Below are 20,215 nucleotides of genomic sequence, written 5' to 3' on the forward strand. Positions count from 1 at the left end.
TTAACCATTCTCCGGGAATGTACTATGATTCAGTACTCGCCAGGCGATGGATAATCGTGCCACTGCGCAGCTCACGTCCCTCTATCGCCGCCACCTTGAAGGAGCTGTGGTCAGGGAGCGCGCACACGATGGGGTAGTGCAAGAGCGTCCATCTATGGACCACGTCATAGCGGAACGACGCTACCTTGGAAGGAATTGGATTAATGTTCTTACGCCTGATGTTTCAGGAATTCTATTTAACCATTCTCCGGGAATGTACTATGATTCAGTACTCGCCAGGCGATGGATAATCGTGCCACTGCGCAGCTCACGTCCCTCTATCGCCGCCACCTTGAAGGAGCTGTGGTCAGGGAGCGCGCACACGATGGGGTAGTGCAAGAGCGTCCATCTATGGACCACGTCATAGCGGAACGACGCTACCTTGGAAGGAATTGGATTAATGTTCTTACGCCTGATGTTGGACAGCGTTTTGATACCCAACAAGATATCCGGTCTGCCCCTTATGCACATTGTGTTATGCTGTTCACTGAACATCACTGACCTGCCAATATTATGGCGGTCTCCAGATTCTCCTTTGGCTCGGTTCCCGAGGATGCGACTTTGTATCTGATTGCTAACGTCACAGAGGACAAAGTTCATGTCGCTGTCCAGGTGGGTACTACGAACAGGTCGCCTGGCCCTGACGGCCTCCAACTGACGTTTGATTAGACATATCGTCCCCTTGTGGCGTCAGTATGGACGGATATTTGTCAGGAACTAATGTCACCTTTCGTGCCGATTCCAGACGCTTCCCTCCATGGTTTCCTCATTCCCATCTACAAACCTCGGGCTACCACACGAATATGCGATTATCGCCGCTTGACGTTTCTCAATAGCAATACAAAGATCTTTATCCGGGTGTTGGCTGCACGGTTTAAACGGACAACTCGGTACGTGGTTCCCACCTAACAAACTTCTTTGGGAGGTGCCAATAATATACGCACTGCCCTCTGTCGCCGCTATCTGCACATGATCGCCCTTTCTCACGCTTGTCGTATGCCTGGACTTGTCGCAGCTCTTGACTTCAGTCCGATCACGTCGATGACGACTTCCTGAAAGGGGTGCTTCGCAGTATGGGCTACCCTGATACTGCCGTCGACGTCGTAGTGCGTGTCCTTCGTGGAGCTGCGACTCATGTACTCTACAACGGCCGCCTTACTCCTCCCATCTCGATTCATCGATCAGTGCGTCGAGGCTGCCCGCTCTCAGCATTGTTGTATGCATTCGCCATGGAACCGTTGCTATGCGGTCCCAGTCAACTCCTCTGTGGGATGTGTCTCGATGACCATGTATTCAGCTGCACTGCATATGCAGACGATCTCGTCATCGTTCTTCGTAGCGGTGCTGAGATTAAAGAGTCACTGGCTACGATGGTGCTTCTAGCAGCTGCGTTAACATCCGCAAATCGAGCGCCATGGCTATACGTCCGGGACTTCCCGCGTACAGTGCTGCTTCTTTGCGTGTAGCTGATACCCTGCGATCCTCAGGACTCGATTTCGCAAGTGATCTGCGGTGGACAATTGCCCTCAACCGGCGACGTCTCCTTTCTCAACTACGAGCTGGGCTCTTAGATTATTGTTTAGGAGCACTCGATCTTCTGCAACGCACACAGTACGTAAATGTACATTTGGCGTCACGTATCCCTCACTTGGCGCAGAAACTTCATATTCCACCATCTTTGGCCCGCCGCATGCTAGCGGCATTGGGTTCGTTTCTTTATCGTGGCTTGCTATTCAAGGTAAGGTACGAAACCCTCACACTCCCGCAGTGCAGGGGCGGCTTAGTCTGTATCATGCGCGTGACAGAGCGGTAGCACTTTTCGTTGGCTATCATATGACCTCGTGGCGCCGTAGCCTATTGCTGGAGGCCTTTGCACCACACTCTCTCGCAGCGCCTATCCAACTTTCGGAAGTCTGCCGCCCTTCTTTCACTTCCGCCACTTTCTTCTCAAACTGAGCTGCCGGCGCAGTTGACATGCACTGAGGCGATCTGTGATTTCCTTCAGCAGCACAGGTCACCGAATGCGGTTGAGGGAAAGCTTTCCAACGTCGACGGACGTGCCGTTTTGCGATCGGTGTGCACTCCTTATCAGAACTTACTGTGAATGGGAAGCCAGTATGCCAGCCACGCCTTCACAGGATTCACCTCGCAAACACCCCGTTGTGTGTCGACTTTAATGTTATGGACACAGACGAGCACCGCCTGGTGTGCAGAATGGCGAGAGGTGTCTGGTTCTTGGTGCGACAGATGTTGTCCCTAATTAGCCGTACGACTCCCCATCAGATACCTACTCAACTGCCCCTCTTACCGGACGCGGGATACTTCCCGCAAGCGAAAACGAACTCTGTGCGGTGGATTTGTGGACACGCAGCACACTATTTGTTTGCTGATTGCGAGAAAAGTATGCTTGACTTTTGGCAGTTCCTTAATGAACGCCATTGTGCAGTTTCCTCTGCAGTGTCTTCCTTAGCGCACCCCACAGCTGGGGTGTTCCTATCATGAAGAGTTGAGCACTGCCTCTTCCATACTTAGAACCTATACATCCACTGGCAATCGGAATGATGTTCTTCTTAGTCAGCGCTCCCCTCCTCTCGTGACGCCGGTTTGCTGATATTCTCGGTGGTATTAATGACAAAAATAAATAAATAAGTAAACATAACAAAATAACGAAAAGAAAAATTAATAAATAAACGATGTTCATTGTACCTCTGCTCCACGTTCCCTACGGTTTCCTTGGTTCCTGCAGGGTGGGAACGGGACATGGTGGCCAGGCCTCGGCTTGCGACCACTGTCCACTTCGCCCCCACACATCCCTTTGGGTGCCGGGAATGTTCCTTTATAATAATGGTAACGCGACCCCTCGCGATAAGCTGGAAATCCGGGTTCGAGTCCCGGCCCGGCTCAAATTTTTACTATCATTCCATTCTACAGCTGATGGCTGTCCATATTTGCAATTGCGAAACCATTTAATGTGTTCCATAACGGCTGTAGTCACCGCAGTTCATTTTCTTTGGACATGCATGCATGTCAAAAGGAACTTTGCAAGGTGTTTGGAATAACATGGGCCCTGCAATATTGTAATATTATATTTCAACTGAAAGTCGTTCCCTGTTATCGGAGGATAAATACGATATTACAGTTCCAAGATTTTAAACATGGCTGCAGCAGCAACTGTTAAAATTCTTCACAATAAAAGGATGACAGCCAAAAACAGTTGCAGGATAATTTTTTTTTTATTAAAATTCTTGACCAAGGTTTCGGTACATATAAATATACCTTCATCAGAAGTAAAACTTCTAAAATTAAATCATGCAATGGAGAATAATAAAACAATTATGCCAAAGGCATACTGATGACGCCTTTGGCATAATTGTTTTATTATTCTCCATTGCATGATGTAATTTTAGAAGTTTTACTTCTGATTAAGGTATATTTATATGTACCGAAACCTTGGTCAAGAATTTTAATTAAAAAAAAATTTTATCCTGCAACTGTTTTTTGCTGTCATCCTTTTATTGTGAAGATATTACAGTTCCTGTGTTGTTACAAAGAACGATGTAATGTTCCTTCGGACATGCACGCGTGTCAGAAGGAATGCTGCCCTTTGAAACTGAAAGAACCTATCTGCATACTATCATAAACCAGTTATTGAGTCCCATTACAGTTGATCTACACTCCTGGAAATTGAAATAAGAACACCGTGAATTCATTGTCCCAGGAAGGGGAAACTTTATTGACACATTCCTGGGGTCAGATACATCACATGATCACACTGACAGAACCACAGGCACATAGACACAGGCAACAGAGCATGCACAATGTCGCCACTAGTACAGTGTATATCCACCTTTCGCAGCAATGCAGGCTGCTATTCTCCCATGGAGACGATCGTAGAGATGCTGGATGTAGTCCTGTGGAACGGCTTGCCATGCCATTTCCACCTGGCGCCTCAGTTGGACCAGCGTTCGTGCTGGACGTGCAGACCGCGTGAGACGACGCTTCATCCAGTCCCAAACATGCTCAATGGGGGACAGATCCGGAGATCTTGCTGGCCAGGGTAGTTGACTTACACCTTCTAGAGCACGTTGGGTGGCACGGGATACATGCGGACGTGCATTGTCCTGTTGGAACAGCAAGTTCCCTTGCCGGTCTAGGAATGGTAGAACGATGGGTTCGATGACGGTTTGGATGTACCGTGCACTATTCAGTGTCCCCTCGACGATCACCAGTGGTGTACGGCCAGTGTAGGAGATCGCTCCCCACACCATGATGCCGGGTGTTGGCCCTGTGTGCCTCGGTCGTATGCAGTCCTGATTGTGGCGCTCACCTGCACGGCGCCAAACACGCATACGACCATCATTGGCACCAAGGCAGAAGCGACTCTCATCGCTGAAGACGACACGTCTCCATTCGTCCCTCCATTCACGCCTGTCACGACACCACTGGAGGCGGGCTGCACGATGTTGGGGCGTGAGCGGAAGACGGCCTAACGGTGTGCGGGACCGTAGCCCAGCTTCATGGAGACGGTTGCGAATGGTCCTCGCCGATACCCCAGGAGCAACAGTGTCCCTAATTTGCTGGGAAGTGGCGGTGCGGTCCCCTACGGCACTGCGTAGGATCCTACGGTCTTGGCGTGCATCCGTGCGTCGCTGCGGTCCGGTCCCAGGTCGACGGGCACGTGCACCTTCCGCCGACCACTGGCGACAACATCGATGTACTGTGGAGACCTCACGCCCACGTGTTGAGCAATTCGGCGGTACGTCCACCCGGCCTCCCGCATGCCCACTATACGCCCTCGCTCAAAGTCCGTCAACTGCACATACGGTTCACGTCCACGCTGTCGCGGCATGCTACCAGTGTTAAAGACTGCGATGGAGCTCCGTATGCCACGGCAAACTGGCTGACACTGACGGCGGCGGTGCACAAATGCTGCGCAGCTAGCGCCATTCGATGGCCAACACCGCGGTTCCTGGTGTGTCCGCTGTGCCGTGCGTGTGATCATTGCTTGTACAGCCCTCTCGCAGTGTCCGGAGCAAGTATGGTGGGTCTGACACACCGGTGTCAATGTGTTCTTTTTTCCATTTCCAGGAGTGTATCTTTTCATGGATGTAGCGTATTATCGAAACGGAACCCGACTACTCAAACGCCTTAGTTCCTATTTTAATGTGCTCTCGCTATTGGACTCAACTGCAATCATTATAACTGCAACATTCGTACCACCAACCGACAGCTGATGTAAGGGGTAGCGGCATGCAAGTGTGTGTGCACTGGGACGTGCGATGAACACCTCATTTCTATCCTCCATAAACGCTTTCAAGGTATACAGCCATTTATAAGGCTGACGAACTTGTTGCTTGAATGATAAACGTGATTCCAAAGGAAAACTGTTGTAGCTGACACTGACAAATTTTAAGTAATATGGATATATTTAGTAGTGCAGCCGCAGCTTTTAAACAGAGTGGTTTCACAAAATGGTTAGCGGGAACAAACACGAATAGTACAGGCGCTCGTTAACTTCAAAGTCTGAACGTCCCCAGGGCACATGTAGCTCAAATGGTTCAAATGGCTCTGAGCACTATGGGACTCAACTGCTGAGGTCATTAGTCCCCTAGAACTTAGAACTAGTTAAACCTAACTAACCTAAGGACATCACAAACATCCATGCCCGAGGCAGGATTCGAACCTGCGACCGTAGCGGTCTCGCGGTTCCAGACTGCAGCGCCTTTAACCGCACGGCCACACCGGCCGGCTACACATGTAGCACCAAAAGGTCTCATTCACCTATTGATTGACAAAACCATCAACCCTGCTCAAATATATTTCAGCTATCCTGAGATAAACCTACGCTTGCTCAGAATGAGCATCCATTCTCTGTAGGAATTAATTTCCCGCAAGTCCCAAATATGCAAATCGAGTGGACAAAACCTGAAGGAAACAGTTTGCGGAGTACTGACGCACATGTAGATCACGTCCTGGCTGCACGTGATCTGCCTTTATGGGACGTCGCGTCATTCCAGGAACTTGCAAGTGTAATTGTGAACTTAGATTAATTTCAAAATTAGTTCAAACAGGATACCTAACCCTCTCGTCTGTTCAAAGCGCAGGACATGCCTTAAAGGTTTGTCCAGACCTTGTGGTGTAATCAAGGCTAATATGTAACTTGAAATAACCAATAACGGTAAGTATTGATAATTTCATGTCTTGATAAAACAGTATCTTTGTAAAAAAATCTATTAATGCTCTGTCCATTTTATTGAATAAAAATTTAACATTTGTGTAGTTACATTAAGGTAAACATAATGACAATTATTATAAAACAGCATAAATATTTACACAAACTTTTGTAATATTTACGTATCAAGTCGAACATTTTGTTGAATATCTTTGAAACTGATCGAAATGGACTGCATGTGTATTATCTCTGTTCTTGAACTCGCACTTTGCAGGAAGTGTAGTTTTGAAAGAGTTGGTATCGGCAGCGAAGTGTTAATGTGGAAGTTGTGCTACTGTTTGTGATTCCTTATATGAGAATAAAGAATATGAAGAAACTGATTTTAGTCTGTAGTTAGAACTTGACATTTCTGAAAATGGTACTAGTTCCTCCTGCAAACAAAACCAGCGGTCGCTGTCATATCCTGAGAAGCGGAAACGAAGCCAACATCAAAAGAACCAAATCAATTAAGTACAAATTTAATAGCACAGTGTGCATGTCTTTTAAATTTCGTTCAAAATGACAAATTTCAATGGAGTGGGTAAGTTGTTATATAAACATTATTGGAAAGAGCATGTTGCAACAACACACATTACTCTCTGTTGATCCATTGTCAAATATCTAGCAAATAAATTCACCAAGCAGCCGTGCAAATTGAGAAGTTGTTTTATTTTATTTTTGTTACCACTTTCGGCAGTTCATTATGCCCTCTTTCGTACTTGGAGTGGCCAGTGTATCCGGCTGTGTCGACCGTTTCCGATAGCTGGAATCATTTGCGCCACAGCCGAAAATGTCGGGCAGACGTCTGGTTATGACTTGCATTCGAAACTAAAGCGCACGAACTTTCATAGATTTGACGCTCGTATCTGTTTCTTTTCCTTTATATTACGTCAATGAGGCGAAGGAAACTTTACTATTTTAATAAAAAATGCGGTTATCTCTTGTATGTGGGACCTTCCCATAGTCAGCCCCTGTTTTTGCCATTGTTTATTTTCTATTTAGCAGTAAAGCGACTCTTTTAGTTTCCTAAGACTTAGTCTATTTTCCCTATTACGCTTAGGACTGAGGCCACTCATGGTCCCGGCTAACCAACGGCTGCATTACTGTCATTTCACTCCGATTACCCGTGGTGTATGGGTTTCTAACGCCCCACATTCAGTTCAGCTGCTATCAGCTTCACGCTAGACCGTCGACTGCCACGTATAGTTATGCAAAGAAGAGTCACGTCAGACCGTCAGACACGTGCGGCCGACCTCTGCCACTGTTTACTATGTGCGACATAGAAGAATCACGCTAGACACTTTTGATCTGGGAAAATCAAACCGTTTCTTGATGCTTGCAGAATTAGCCATTCAGAGGATAATGTACCAAAATACTGTATTAGTTTCTGTGCTCTATGCCGAGTTATAGGAATATGGAATAGAGGAAAATACAAAAAGTAGCTGCTCAAGTTTATAGGCAGTTAGAGGATGGCATGCTGCTAAACAAGTTCGCTTTATTTATATCAGTTATATTTGCAGTTGTCGTCATTTCATCAAACAATACCGATGATGTTCGCTATTCGCAAATCTGTGGCGAAATTTCATTGATCACAGGTTCTCTTACCAGTAACGGTGCTGAAGATCTAAATTATGGTACTGTAGAATTGTCTTTCGACCTTGGATGATACCGTTGACAACCTATACGGTACTTCCGCGTCGTAATGTGACACACCGTGTACCTGACATTAACATGATGTTTCCTGTATGGTGAAACAATAAATGTACGAGGGGCGTTCTCTCCTAGTTTCGGCTGAAAAAAATGTGAAATTTGTTGTTGGACGTAGTGGAACGTGTCCGCTTCAGCCCCTGTAGTTTCATGAAGTTCCGATTGGTGGCAGCACTATACGTAGCCTTCAAAATGACTTCTTTAACAGAGGTGCGTCACAATCAGAGAGCTGTCATTGAGATTTTTCTAACGGCAAACGAGAGCATCGCAGGAGTTTCTTGAATGACTACGGAGACCTGGCAGTGATCAAAAGCACGGTGAGATTTTGGACGAGGTGTGTGTCATCATCGCAAAAAGGTCACGCAAAGCTGTCGGATCTCCCACGAGCCAGCCGACAGCATACAGCATACAGCATACAGCATACAGCATACAGCTGTGGCCGCTGCAATGGTGGAACGTGCGGACACTCTCAATCGAAGTCGTCAACGGTTCACGATCAAATACCTCGCTCCTCAACTGGACGTCTCTATTTGTAGTGTCGACACACTCGTCCACCAGTTTTGACACTGTTCTTCCTCATCCACCGTACAGGACAGATGTCGCACCGCTGCGCGGGGTAGCTGTGGGGTCTAAGTCGCCTCGTCACGGTTCGCGCGGCTGGCTCCGTCGGTTCGAGGTTCGAGTCCTCCCTCGGGCAGGGGGGTGTATGCTGTCCATAGCGTAAGTTAGTTGATGTTAGATTAAGTAGCGTGTAAGCTTAGGGTTCAAATGGTTCAAATGGCTCTGAGCACTATGGGACTCAACTGCTGAGGTCATTAGTCCCCTAGAACTTAGAACTAGTTACACCTAACTAACCTAAGGACATCACAAACATCCATGCCCGAGGCAGGATTCGAACCTGCGACCGTAGCGGTCTTGCGGTTCCAGACTGCAGCGCCTTTAACCGCACGGCCACTTCGGCCGGCCTAAGCTTAGGGACCGACGATCTCAGCAGTTTCGTCCCATAGGAATTCATGCAGATTTGAACATTTAGATATCGCACCTTCTGACTACTACCTGTTTCACCCAATGATGGTTGCACTCAAAGGGAAGCAGTACGCGGATGGTGGAGAGGTTATTGATGCAGCAAGACGTTGGCTTCTGGTACCATGCAGACATATAGGCCCTCCTAGTTAAGTTGACGTAAGGCCACCACATTGAATGCAGATTGTGTTGAAAAATAGGATTGTGGCCAATAGTTTTGGGTGTAATCTGATGTATTGGAATCCTGAATAAAACCAATCTGCATTCAAAATGAGTATTTCATTACTTATTGAACGCACTTAGTAATGTTCTTGATATGCGCTACAGAATGCAAAGTAAATAATGTAGAAAGAACAATAATGGTATGTTGCATATGGGCAGCACGTTCCGTGGTATAAACTGCAGTAGTGTAATAATGTACAAGTGCTGAAATGTGTTAGTGATGGGAACAACTGAATGAAAACAAAAGATTCAGACGGTTGTAGCTTTACATACTGATTGGACTACTCATTCATTGTGTTGAGTGAAACCAGTCAGTGGGTGCAGCCAAATGGAAACAGCCGACGCAGTTCTAAAGGGAAACACTAGATTGTTTTGACATTGTTAAATCATTATTGTTGACTGCATCCTGTTATCGTCTCTCATTCTTAATAGCGAATTTTATGCCTGGATCAGGCGGCAGAAACGCTCAGTTGCATGGGAATGTATGGAATCATACAATTCAACAAAAAGTGACCAAGACAAATTTAGTGCGATATTCAGAATTTGCAACGGCGATTCATATAGTGCAACTATATTGCTTAAAGAAATTCAAAGAAAATTAATGAACGATGATAGCCATTTCACACAAAAACTACAAACATCCAAATGCTTTGTGTTCACGTCACCTCAGAATGTACCAAAATAGAATCACCTATGATGAGTGCAAACCAGCAAGAAGAGAGAGAGATGTTTGACCAAATTAAAACAGAACAGTAATTATTCATTTATATAAACATAAATTTATAATGCAATACCAGTTATTAACCTATTAACAACATCAAAAACTCCATATTTAATGCCACAAGTACGAAAAATTCGTATTTAAATTAATAAACATATAAATTCTCTAAATACTTCGTATTTAGAAATACATTTGATATAAAATACATTATTTGTCTCTAAAACAGTTGGAAACTGTAATCATGGTTCTTGTATAACGGAAAAGGCTCTGAGTATAACATTTCCTTTAACAGGTTTTCATGTGTATATTTCTCTCTCATTTTTAATTATTCCCGGACCTGCGCCTTGATTACTTCTTCATTAAACACAGTGCCAGACCCACAGTTAGAAACATTTTATCCTCATCTGTAGCCATACATACTAGTATCAATATGTAGCATACACGGAAAACATCTGGTTCAAAAGTAAATTTAAAGCGACAAACTTTATTGTCACGTATATGGGCTTATCTGACATGCCCTCTGCTACAAAACAGCGGCTTTGACAAACAAGTTTGCCCTTTTACGAGGGTATGAGCAAGTTATTAAGGGTTTCATTGTCCAGTGGAAGAAAGCTGCTATAACCATCAGGTTATGAGAGTAATGTTTCCTTTAGTAGAGTTTCATGGGTAAATCTCTCTCTCGTTTTAAGCCATTCCCTCAACCAGCATTTTGTTTCTTCCTTCTTTTTTAAGCATAGCGCCGAAGTCAATGCCAGACTTGCTTTGTCTGCATTTGTAGTCATTCTCACTACTGCCAAAATACGAAGCGGTATAGCGCCTGCTTCAAAGTGAGGTTAAACCGACTAACTTTGTTTGCACGTGTACGGGCTTATTTAATAAATCCAAGGCTAGACAAGGGTGATGTTGACAGATAAGTTTGCTCGTTTACGGGGACCTTGGCAGACTGCTCCGATACCATATCTACCAGGTGTACCGGTATGAAATGAGCGCAAGATACAAATGTGTCGATAGGGAACATTTGTTGTGAACGAGCCTTAATTTTTGTTTTTGTTTGGTTGGTATGACATCTGTCAAAGATATTTAGTATACATCAATTCATGGAACAAACATCATCATATGTTTTCATCGTGTTAACAATGTCGAATTTTGTAGAAGAAAGTGATGATTTGCGGATAGCAATAAATTCTTGTTTTCACCTGAAAAAAAAAGTGCTGCAGAATCGCATCGAATGCTTGTCGAGGCATATGGTGATCATGCTCTATCAGAAGCAACATGCAAAAGATAGTTTCAACGGTTCAGAAATAATGATTTTGATGTAAGAAATGAAGAACGTGGAAGACCACCAAAAAAGTTCGAAGACGTTGAACTGCAAGCAATATTGGATTAAGATGATACTTTGAGTCAGAAGCAAATGGCAGCAATGCTAAATGTTGCACAAAAAACGATTTCTGACCGTTTGAAAGCGATGGGAAAGATCCTAAAGTGTGGAAAATGGGTGCCACATGATTTGAATGAAAGGCAGATGGAAAACCGAAAAACCATTTGTAAAATTTTCCTTCAAAGACATAAAAGAAAATCAGTTTTGCATCGAATTGTTAATGGCGATGAAAAATGGATTGAGTTTAAGAATACTAAAAGTGAAAAATCGTGGGTTAATCCGTGACAACCATCAACATCGACTGCAAAACCAGATCGTTTCAGCAAGAAGACAATGCTCTGTGTTTGGTGGGATCAGAAAGGTGTGGTGTATCATGAGCTTCTAAAACACGGTGAAACTGTGAATACTAATCGCTACAGACAACAAATGATCAATTTGAACTATGAATTGATCGAAAAAAAGGACCATAATGGGCCAGAAGATATGGCAAAGAATTTTTTTTACATGACAATGCACCTCCACACCAAGCAAAACTGGTTGAGGATACAATCAAAACACTTGGCTACGAGCTGCTACCCCACCCGCCGTATTCACCAGACTTGGCCCCTTCCGACTACCATATTTTTTTCATCAGTGGGACACGCATTGGCTGAGGAACACTTCGATTCCTACGAAGAAGTCGAAAATTGGGTGTCTGATTGGTTTGCTTCAAAAGACGAACATTTCTATTGGCGTGGTGTCACCAAATTGCCAGAAAGGTGATCAACGCTCATTTCATACCAGTACACCTGGTACAATCGCGCCCAACCTTTCTTTGTGCTCGATATATTTGGGCGTCACACACGGTACGTCTTCATATGGGGCAAACAGTCCTGTGCCTTTTGACCTCTCATTTTAATACTTTCGCATTAAGTACGCCGCCCCACATGGTGACCCATGTGGCAATAGGTTATGAAGAAAGAAGGCAAAAGCGTAAAAAATTGGAAGAAAGAAGCTGTGTATGGCTGCCCACGTTGACTCTGGTAGAGGGTCAAAGCAGCGAGCAATCTGTCAGCGCCGGATGACGTCAGCTGCTTCGCTCACTCCACCGACTTGACGACGTGGCACGGCAGTTGTGCGGCCGTTCGATCGCCGTACAGCAGGGAAGTACGGCACGCGGGCGGTCTTGTCTAGCCCATTAGAATTCCCTCGATGATCCTGCAATTTCTGCCTTCACGACGGACCCTTTCTTCCTTTTTTCGCCCGTTTCCTTTCGTATAATCAGGCATTTAAGTGAAAGGAGGTTTAAGCGAGCACACATCTAATTCGTACTGAAACAATAGAAATTACGCAGGCCGGGCCGCTAGGCCCCCGCGGAGCGGAGCATGAATATTTCATGGCGGCCGCTACACGACCGTTTAGCTACCGCCCCCGCCGCCCACCGCCGGTTGCGACCTTGTTTAAACTGCACTCCGCGTCGCCGACACACGACGCTGTACTTAATGCCGAGTCGGTTTTTCGGCGTACGTCTTGTGGCGGGAGAACGAGGCGCTTAGGCTTCCCTGTGTTTACACCTTTTTACGTATTCTGACTTCGAACATGATCACCTAACTGGAACTAATGTTCTTCCGCTATGCCTACGTGATATTCTAACAGGTGCATGTACCAGGTGATTATAATTAAAGTGAGCTGTTATTATTGGTAGATATTCTAATGCGCTAGTATGGAAAAAATTAGTTTCAATTTTGTCCACCAGGTGTAATTCTGGCGCTGTGAATCCAAGAAATACGTAAAGAAATACACTCCAGGAAATTGAAATAAGAACACCGTGAATTCATTGTCCCAGGAAGGGGAAACTTTATTGACACATTCCTGGGGTCAGATGCATCACATGATCACACTGACAGAACCACAGGCACATAGACACAGGCAACAGAGCATGCACAATGTCGGCACTAGTACAGTGTATATCCACCTTTCGCAGCAATGCAGGCTGCTATTCTCCCATGGAGACGATCGTAGAGATGCTGGATGTAGTCCTGTGGAACGGCTTGCCATGCCATTTCCACCTGGCGCCTCAGTTGGACCAGCGTTCGTGCTGGACGTGCAGACCGCGTGAGACGATGCTTCATCCAGTCCCAAACATGCTCAATGGGGGACAGATCCGGAGATCTTGCTGGCCAGGGTAGTTGACTTACACCTTCTAGAGCACGTTGGGTGGCACGGGATACATGCGGACGTGCATTGTCCTGTTGGAACAGCAAGTTCCCTTGCCGGTCTAGGAATGGTAGAACGATGGGTTCGATGACGGTTTGGATGTACCGTGCACTATTCAGTGTCCCCTCGACGATCACCAGTGGTGTACGGCCAGTGTAGGAGATCGCTCCCCACACCATGATGCCGGGTGTTGGCCCTGTGTGCCTCGGTCGTATGCAGTCCTGATTGTGGCGCTCACCTGCACGGCGCCAAACACGCATACGACCATCATTGGCACCAAGGCAGAAGCGACTCTCATCGCTCAAGACGACACGTCTCCATTCGTCCCTCCATTCACGCCTGTCGCGACACCACTGGAGGCGGGCTGCACGATGTTGGGGCGTGAGCGGAAGACGGCCTAACGGTGTGCGGGACCATAGCCCAGCTTCATGGAGACGGTTGCGGATGGTCCTCGCCGATACCCCAGGAGCAACAGTGTCCCTAATTTGCTGGGAAGTGGCGGTGCGGTCCCCTACGGCACTGCGTAGGATCCTACGGTCTTGGCGTGCATCCGTGCGTCGCTGCGGTCCGGTCCCAGGTCGACGGGCACGTGCACCTTCCGCCGACCACTGGCGACAACATCGATGTACTGTGGAGACCTCACGCCCCACGTGTTGAGCAATTCGGCGGTACGTCCACCCGGCCTCCCGCATGCCCACTATACGCCCACGCTCAAAGTCCGTCAACTGCACATACGGTTCACGTCCACGCTGTCGCGGCATGCTACCAGTGTTAAAGACTGCGATGGAGCTCCGTATGCCACGGCAAACTGGCTGACACTGACGGCGGCGGTGCACAAATGCTGCACAGCTTGCGCCATTCGACGGCCAACACCGCGGTTCCTGGTGTGTCCGCTGTGCCGTGCGTGTGATCATTGCTTGTACAGCCCTCTCGCAGTGTCCGGAGCAAGTGTGGTGGGTCTGACACACCGGTGTCAATGTGTTCTTTTTTCCATTTCCAGGAGTGTATTTGGGCGTCACACACGGTACGTCTTCATATGGGGCAAACAGTCCTGTGCCTTTTGACCTCTCATTTTAATACTTTCGCATTAAGTACGCCGCCCCACATGGTGACCCATGTGGCAATAGGTTATGAAGAAAGAAGACAAAAGCGTAAAAAATTGGAAGAAAGAAGCTGTGTATGGCTGCCCAGTTGACTCTGGTAGAGGGTCAAAGCAGCGAGCAATCTGTCAGCGCCGGATGACGTCAGCTGCTTCGCTCACTCCACCGACTTGACGACGTGGCACGGCAGTTGTGCGGCCGTTCGATCGCCGTACAGCAGCGAAGTACGGCACGCGGGCGGTCTTGTGTAGCCCATTAGAATTCCCTCGATGATCCTGCAATTTCTGCCTTCACGACGGACCCTTTCTTCCTTTTTTCGCCAGTTTCCTTTCGTATAATCAGGCATTTAAGTGAAAGGAGGTTTAAGCGAGCACACATCTAATTCGTACTGAAACAATAGAAATTACGCAGGCCGGGCCGCTAGGCCCCCGCGGAGCGGAGCATGAATATTTCATGGCGGCCGCTACACGACCGTTTAGCTACCGCCCCCGCCGCCCACCGCCGTTTGCGACCTTGTTTAAACTGCACTCCGCGTCGGCGACACACGACGCTGTACTTAATGCCGAGTCGGTTTTTCGGCGTACGTCTTGTGGCGGGAGAACGAGACGCTTAGGCTTCCCTGTGTTTACAACTTTTTACGTATTCTGACTTCGAACATGATCACCTAACTGGAACTAATGTTCTTCCGTTATGCCTACGTGATATTCTAACAGGTGCATGCACCGGGTGATTATAATTAAAGTGAGCTGTTATTATTGGTAGATATTCTAATGCGCTAGTATGGAAAAAACTAGTTTCAGGGAGGACGACGGTTCAATCCCGCGTCCGGCCATCCTGATTTAGGTTTTCCGTGATTTCCCTAAATCGCTCCAGGCAAATGCCGGGATGGTCCCCTTCAAAGGGCACGGCCGACTTCCTTCCCCATCCTTCCCTAATCCGATGAGACCGATGACCTCGCTGTCTGGTCTCCTTCCCCAAACAACCAACCAACCAACTAGTTTCAATTTTGTCCACCAGGTGCAATTCTGGCGCTGTGAATCCAAAAAATACGTAAAGAAATATTTCCGTACGTAATAAATTATGAATGGACGTGGGCAGAAAAGTCAAACAAGTGAGAAAGGAAGAATATTGATTTTATTATTAACCGCCGCTTACACAAGTCGTTCAATTTGAGCTCTGGAGAAGTCGACAAGTCGCTGCATCCGTAAAATAATGTGACTGACAGTTGCTCACAGCAGTTCTGGTAGAATCTGAGCAACGTGTTCTTGTATACTGGCCTTCCGATGAGGTAGAGACCGTAAGTCTCTCTGATAAACGCCTTCTTTTAGATACCCACAGAGCCGAAAGTCAGATCTTGTAGGCCATGAGCTGGAAAATCTCTTGAAATAACACGTTCGCTGGAAGACTGCATTAATGAAATCTTTCACTTGAAAAGCGACATGAGCTGCTGCCCAATCTCCCATAAAAACAGCGGTTTCCACACAGCTGCGCTCTTATAAATCAGGAATCACATGCTGTACAAAGAGGTCTCGATAACGTGCAGAGGTTACTCAATAGCTGACAGGCCCTCTGCGCGTATTATCTTCAAAGAAGAACAGACCAAGATTAAAGGTGCTTGTGCATCCACACCACACAATAACATACGGGGAGTGCAGTGGCTCTTCGTGGACAACAAGTTTTAACAGTGCCCAGAATTCAGCACTTGGCATTATGTAATGCAAAATACGTCACCTCACTCCATAGAATATTGTCCGGCCGCATGCCATCAATTTAGATCCGTACCAGAAACCGACGAGCAAATTCAGAATGTTGCTGCGGGACATGAGGATTCAGTTGGTGCACCGGTTGTATTTTGTATGGGTACCATAAAAATCTTTCTGTATGTTGAGCATAGCATGGTCAGTTTCGTGACACTGCACGAGCACTAGGATCACACATGACACGTGCTGCATGGTCAGTTACAGCAACAGCAACCTCGTGAATAACTTCTAATATTTGATGATGCTGGAGCTGATTTTGTGTTTAGCATTTGACAATACCTATATTAGTACACGTTTTTATAAAACAGATCTGAAGATGGTCATTATAGACCGAAACCGGTCGTCTGCCGACAAAAAATTTGTGACCATAGGCGTGAAGTAAACGAAATTTATTTTATATTCGGGTCACTGTTCAATTCACAACTATGTCGCAGCTTGTGGAATTACGCTTTATATAGGAGTATCCTGGTACTTTTCATCCTATAGTCCACGTTTCTAGTTCTGTAAAATACTTTCTACTATCTGCGCTATTACGAGGATAAAACGAATGTATTACATATTCTGCAACTATATTTACATCTTTACTCTGAAAGCCACCTTCAGGTGTATGGCGGAGGATATTTCTGTTACTACTATATTTCCCTTTCTTTCATGTTCCATTCGCCAGTGGTACGTGGGAAAAACGATTGTTGGTAAAGCTCTGTGCCACAGGTAATTAGGCGTGTGGTGACGTATGTGAGGGGAAGTGATACGTTGGCCGACTCTTCTTGGAACATACAATCCCGAAATTTCATCGGCACGCCCCTTCGTGATGCACAACGGCTGACTTGTAGCGGCTGCCACTGGAGTTTGTTAAGGACATCCGCGACGCTCTCTTTTGCCGAGCAAACAATCTCGTGACGAAATGCGGTACTGTTCTTTGGATCTTCTCTCTCTCGTTCCTTCTGTTAACTTTCTCTTGGTAAGGGACCCAGACTGACGAACAATTCACAAGAATCGGTCTAACAAGTGTTTTGTAAACCACTTCTATCGTGGACGAATTACATTCCCTTAAAGCGCCCCCTAAACGGTCAATAATAATGCGCAATATATCCTCATGCGCAATAATATTAAACTTGTAGGGTTGAGACTGAGAGGCTGCGCAGTAATACTAAGATCATCAAATACTTTTGAAATATATTGCGCTGCCCTGAAATGCTTTGTAGTCCACGGGTAGTATTGACAGTAAATACACTTAGCAATCTCTCGCGTGCTACAGTCTTCGCAGTTTGTTTCTCATCGGCGTTGACAGTGGTAAATGGAAAATGAATACAAAACAGTGAGATCGAGCTTGTTTATTACAGTGTATTGAGCTATATAAATCAATACCGATACTGTGGGATGTTAGAGTAGATAAGTACAAAAATACACTCCTGGAAATTGAAATAAGAACACCGTGAATTCATTGTCCCAGGAAGGGGAAACTTTATTGACACATTCCTGGGGTCAGATACATCACATGATCACACTGACAGAACCACAGGCACATAGACACAGGCAACAGAGCATGCGCAATGTCGGCACTAGTACAGTGTATATCCACCTTTCGCAGCAATGCAGGCTGCTATTCTCCCATGGAGACGATCGTAGAGATGCTGGATGTAGTCCTGTGGAACGGCTTGCCATGCCATTTCCACCTGGCGCCTCAGTTGGACCAGCGTTCGTGCTGGACGTGCAGACCGCGTGAGACGACGCTTCATCCAGTCCCAAACATGCTCAATGGGGGACAGATCCGGAGATCTTGCTGGCCAGGGTAGTTGACTTACACCTTCTAGAGCACGTTGGGTGGCACGGGATACATGCGGACGTGCATTGTCCTGTTGGAACAGCAAGTTCCCTTGCCGGTCTAGGAATGGTAGAACGATGGGTTCGATGACGGTTTGGATGTACCGTGCACTATTCAGTGTCCCCTCGACGATCACCAGTGGTGTACGGCCATTGTAGGAGATCGCTCCCCACACCATGATGCCGGGTGTTGGCCCTGTGTGCCTCGGTCGTATGCAGTCCTGTTTGTGGCGCACACCTGCACGGCGCCAAACACGCATACGACCATCATTGGCACCAAGGCAGAAGCGACTCTCATCGCTGAAGACGACACGTCTCCATTCGTCCCTCCATTCACGCCTGTCGCGACACCACTGGAGGCGGGCTGCACGATGTTGGGGCGTGAGCGGAAGACGGCCTAACGGTGTGCGGGACCGTAGCCCAGCTTCATGGAGACGGTTGCGAATGGTCCTCGCCGATACCCCAGGAGCAACAGTGTCCCTAATTTGCTGGGAAGTGGCGGTGCGGTCCCCTACGGCAATGCGTAGGATCCTACGGTCTTGGCGTGCATCCGTGCGTCGCAGCGGTCCGGTCCCAGGTCGACGTGCACGTGCACCTTCCGCCGACCACTGGCGACAACATCGATGTACTGTGGAGACCTCACGCCCCACGTGTTGAGCAATTCGGCGGTACGTCCACCCGGCCTCCCGCATGCCCACTATACGCCCTCGCTCAAAGTCCGTCAACTGCACATACGGTTCACGTCCACGCTGTCGCGGCATGCTACCAGTGTTAAAGACTGCGATGGAGCTCCGTATGCCAAGGCAAACTGGCTGACACTGACGGCGGCGGTGCACAAATGCTGCGCAGCTAGCGCCATTCGACGGCCAACACCGCGGTTCCTGGTGTGTCCGCTGTGCCGTGCGTGTGATCATTGCTTGTACAGCCCTCTCGCAGTGTCCGGAGCAAGTATCGTGGGTCTGACACACCGGTGTCAATGTGTTCTTTTTTCCATTTCCAGGAGTGTAGTAGTGTAAAGAAGGATGAGTCGAATAATTTTCTGCTCAGACAATATGAAGAACGGCCACGAAGGAAGGTGTTTTTATCGTGTTCTGCCCACTCGTCTAATACAGGGTTCCTAGAAAACTTTCTCGGATTCCTAGACAACAATTGAAGTATATTAATGGAATTTATTACTGTAAATTAAATTGACAATACTTTGTGTATTCGCCAAGATGTGTCGGAAACAAATGGCGACATGCAAATAATCAACGTCCTTCTGTGTACATAATTTCTTTGCAAGCAAAACAATGCAGTTCATAAGTCGCTGCTGTAGCGTTTGTTCGACGGCTCGCCTTACACTCCGGCCGCGGTTAGGCGGCACGGCGTTTATATTCTCTTCGTGTAGAGGCCGCTCCTGTCTCGGTGTCGCCCTAGAGAGGGGTTCGTCAGCGTACTATAGGCTGACGTCGTCTCACAGTCCTCTCCAGTCTTCCGTTCTTGATCGTCACTCCGGCGCTTGTAGTTATGCCGGAACAGTTTTTAAGAAATTTAATTAATACAAAGCTACGAATAAAACTGTGTATAGATATTTGGCTTTGTGTCTACTTACCCTTATGTAACCCTTTAGTGGACGTATTATTGCATGACTCGTTTCCATAACTACGTCTCAAATGCTTAACATGAAGTTCTAAGTCGTCCAAAGAATTGTTAGTAGCAAGGTATCATAGCATAATAGGTCCGCGCTAACTTGGTAGAACAGCGTGTCGCATTCTTTATTTATTTATTTTTTTATGGTGGGGACTTGGGCATCCGGAGAAATGCGCGGAGCAGATAAGTGTCTGTGTATCGATGTATGAGGACACCAACATATGGGGAGGAGCATTTTCAGTAATGTATAAATTGTTGGTGCACCAACATTTTCGTTCAACCTCAGTTGTGTAAACCAGTTTTCGTAAGCTATCCTCGATGCTCCAGCGTAGCCGTTTAATAATGTACACTGTGTAATAGAATTAAACAGTCACTTTTCGAACCACGTAATTGTCTCCCATCCCA

Source organism: Schistocerca nitens, chromosome 6, assembly GCF_023898315.1.
Source record: "Schistocerca nitens isolate TAMUIC-IGC-003100 chromosome 6, iqSchNite1.1, whole genome shotgun sequence".
Lineage (NCBI taxonomy): Eukaryota > Metazoa > Arthropoda > Insecta > Orthoptera > Acrididae > Schistocerca > Schistocerca nitens.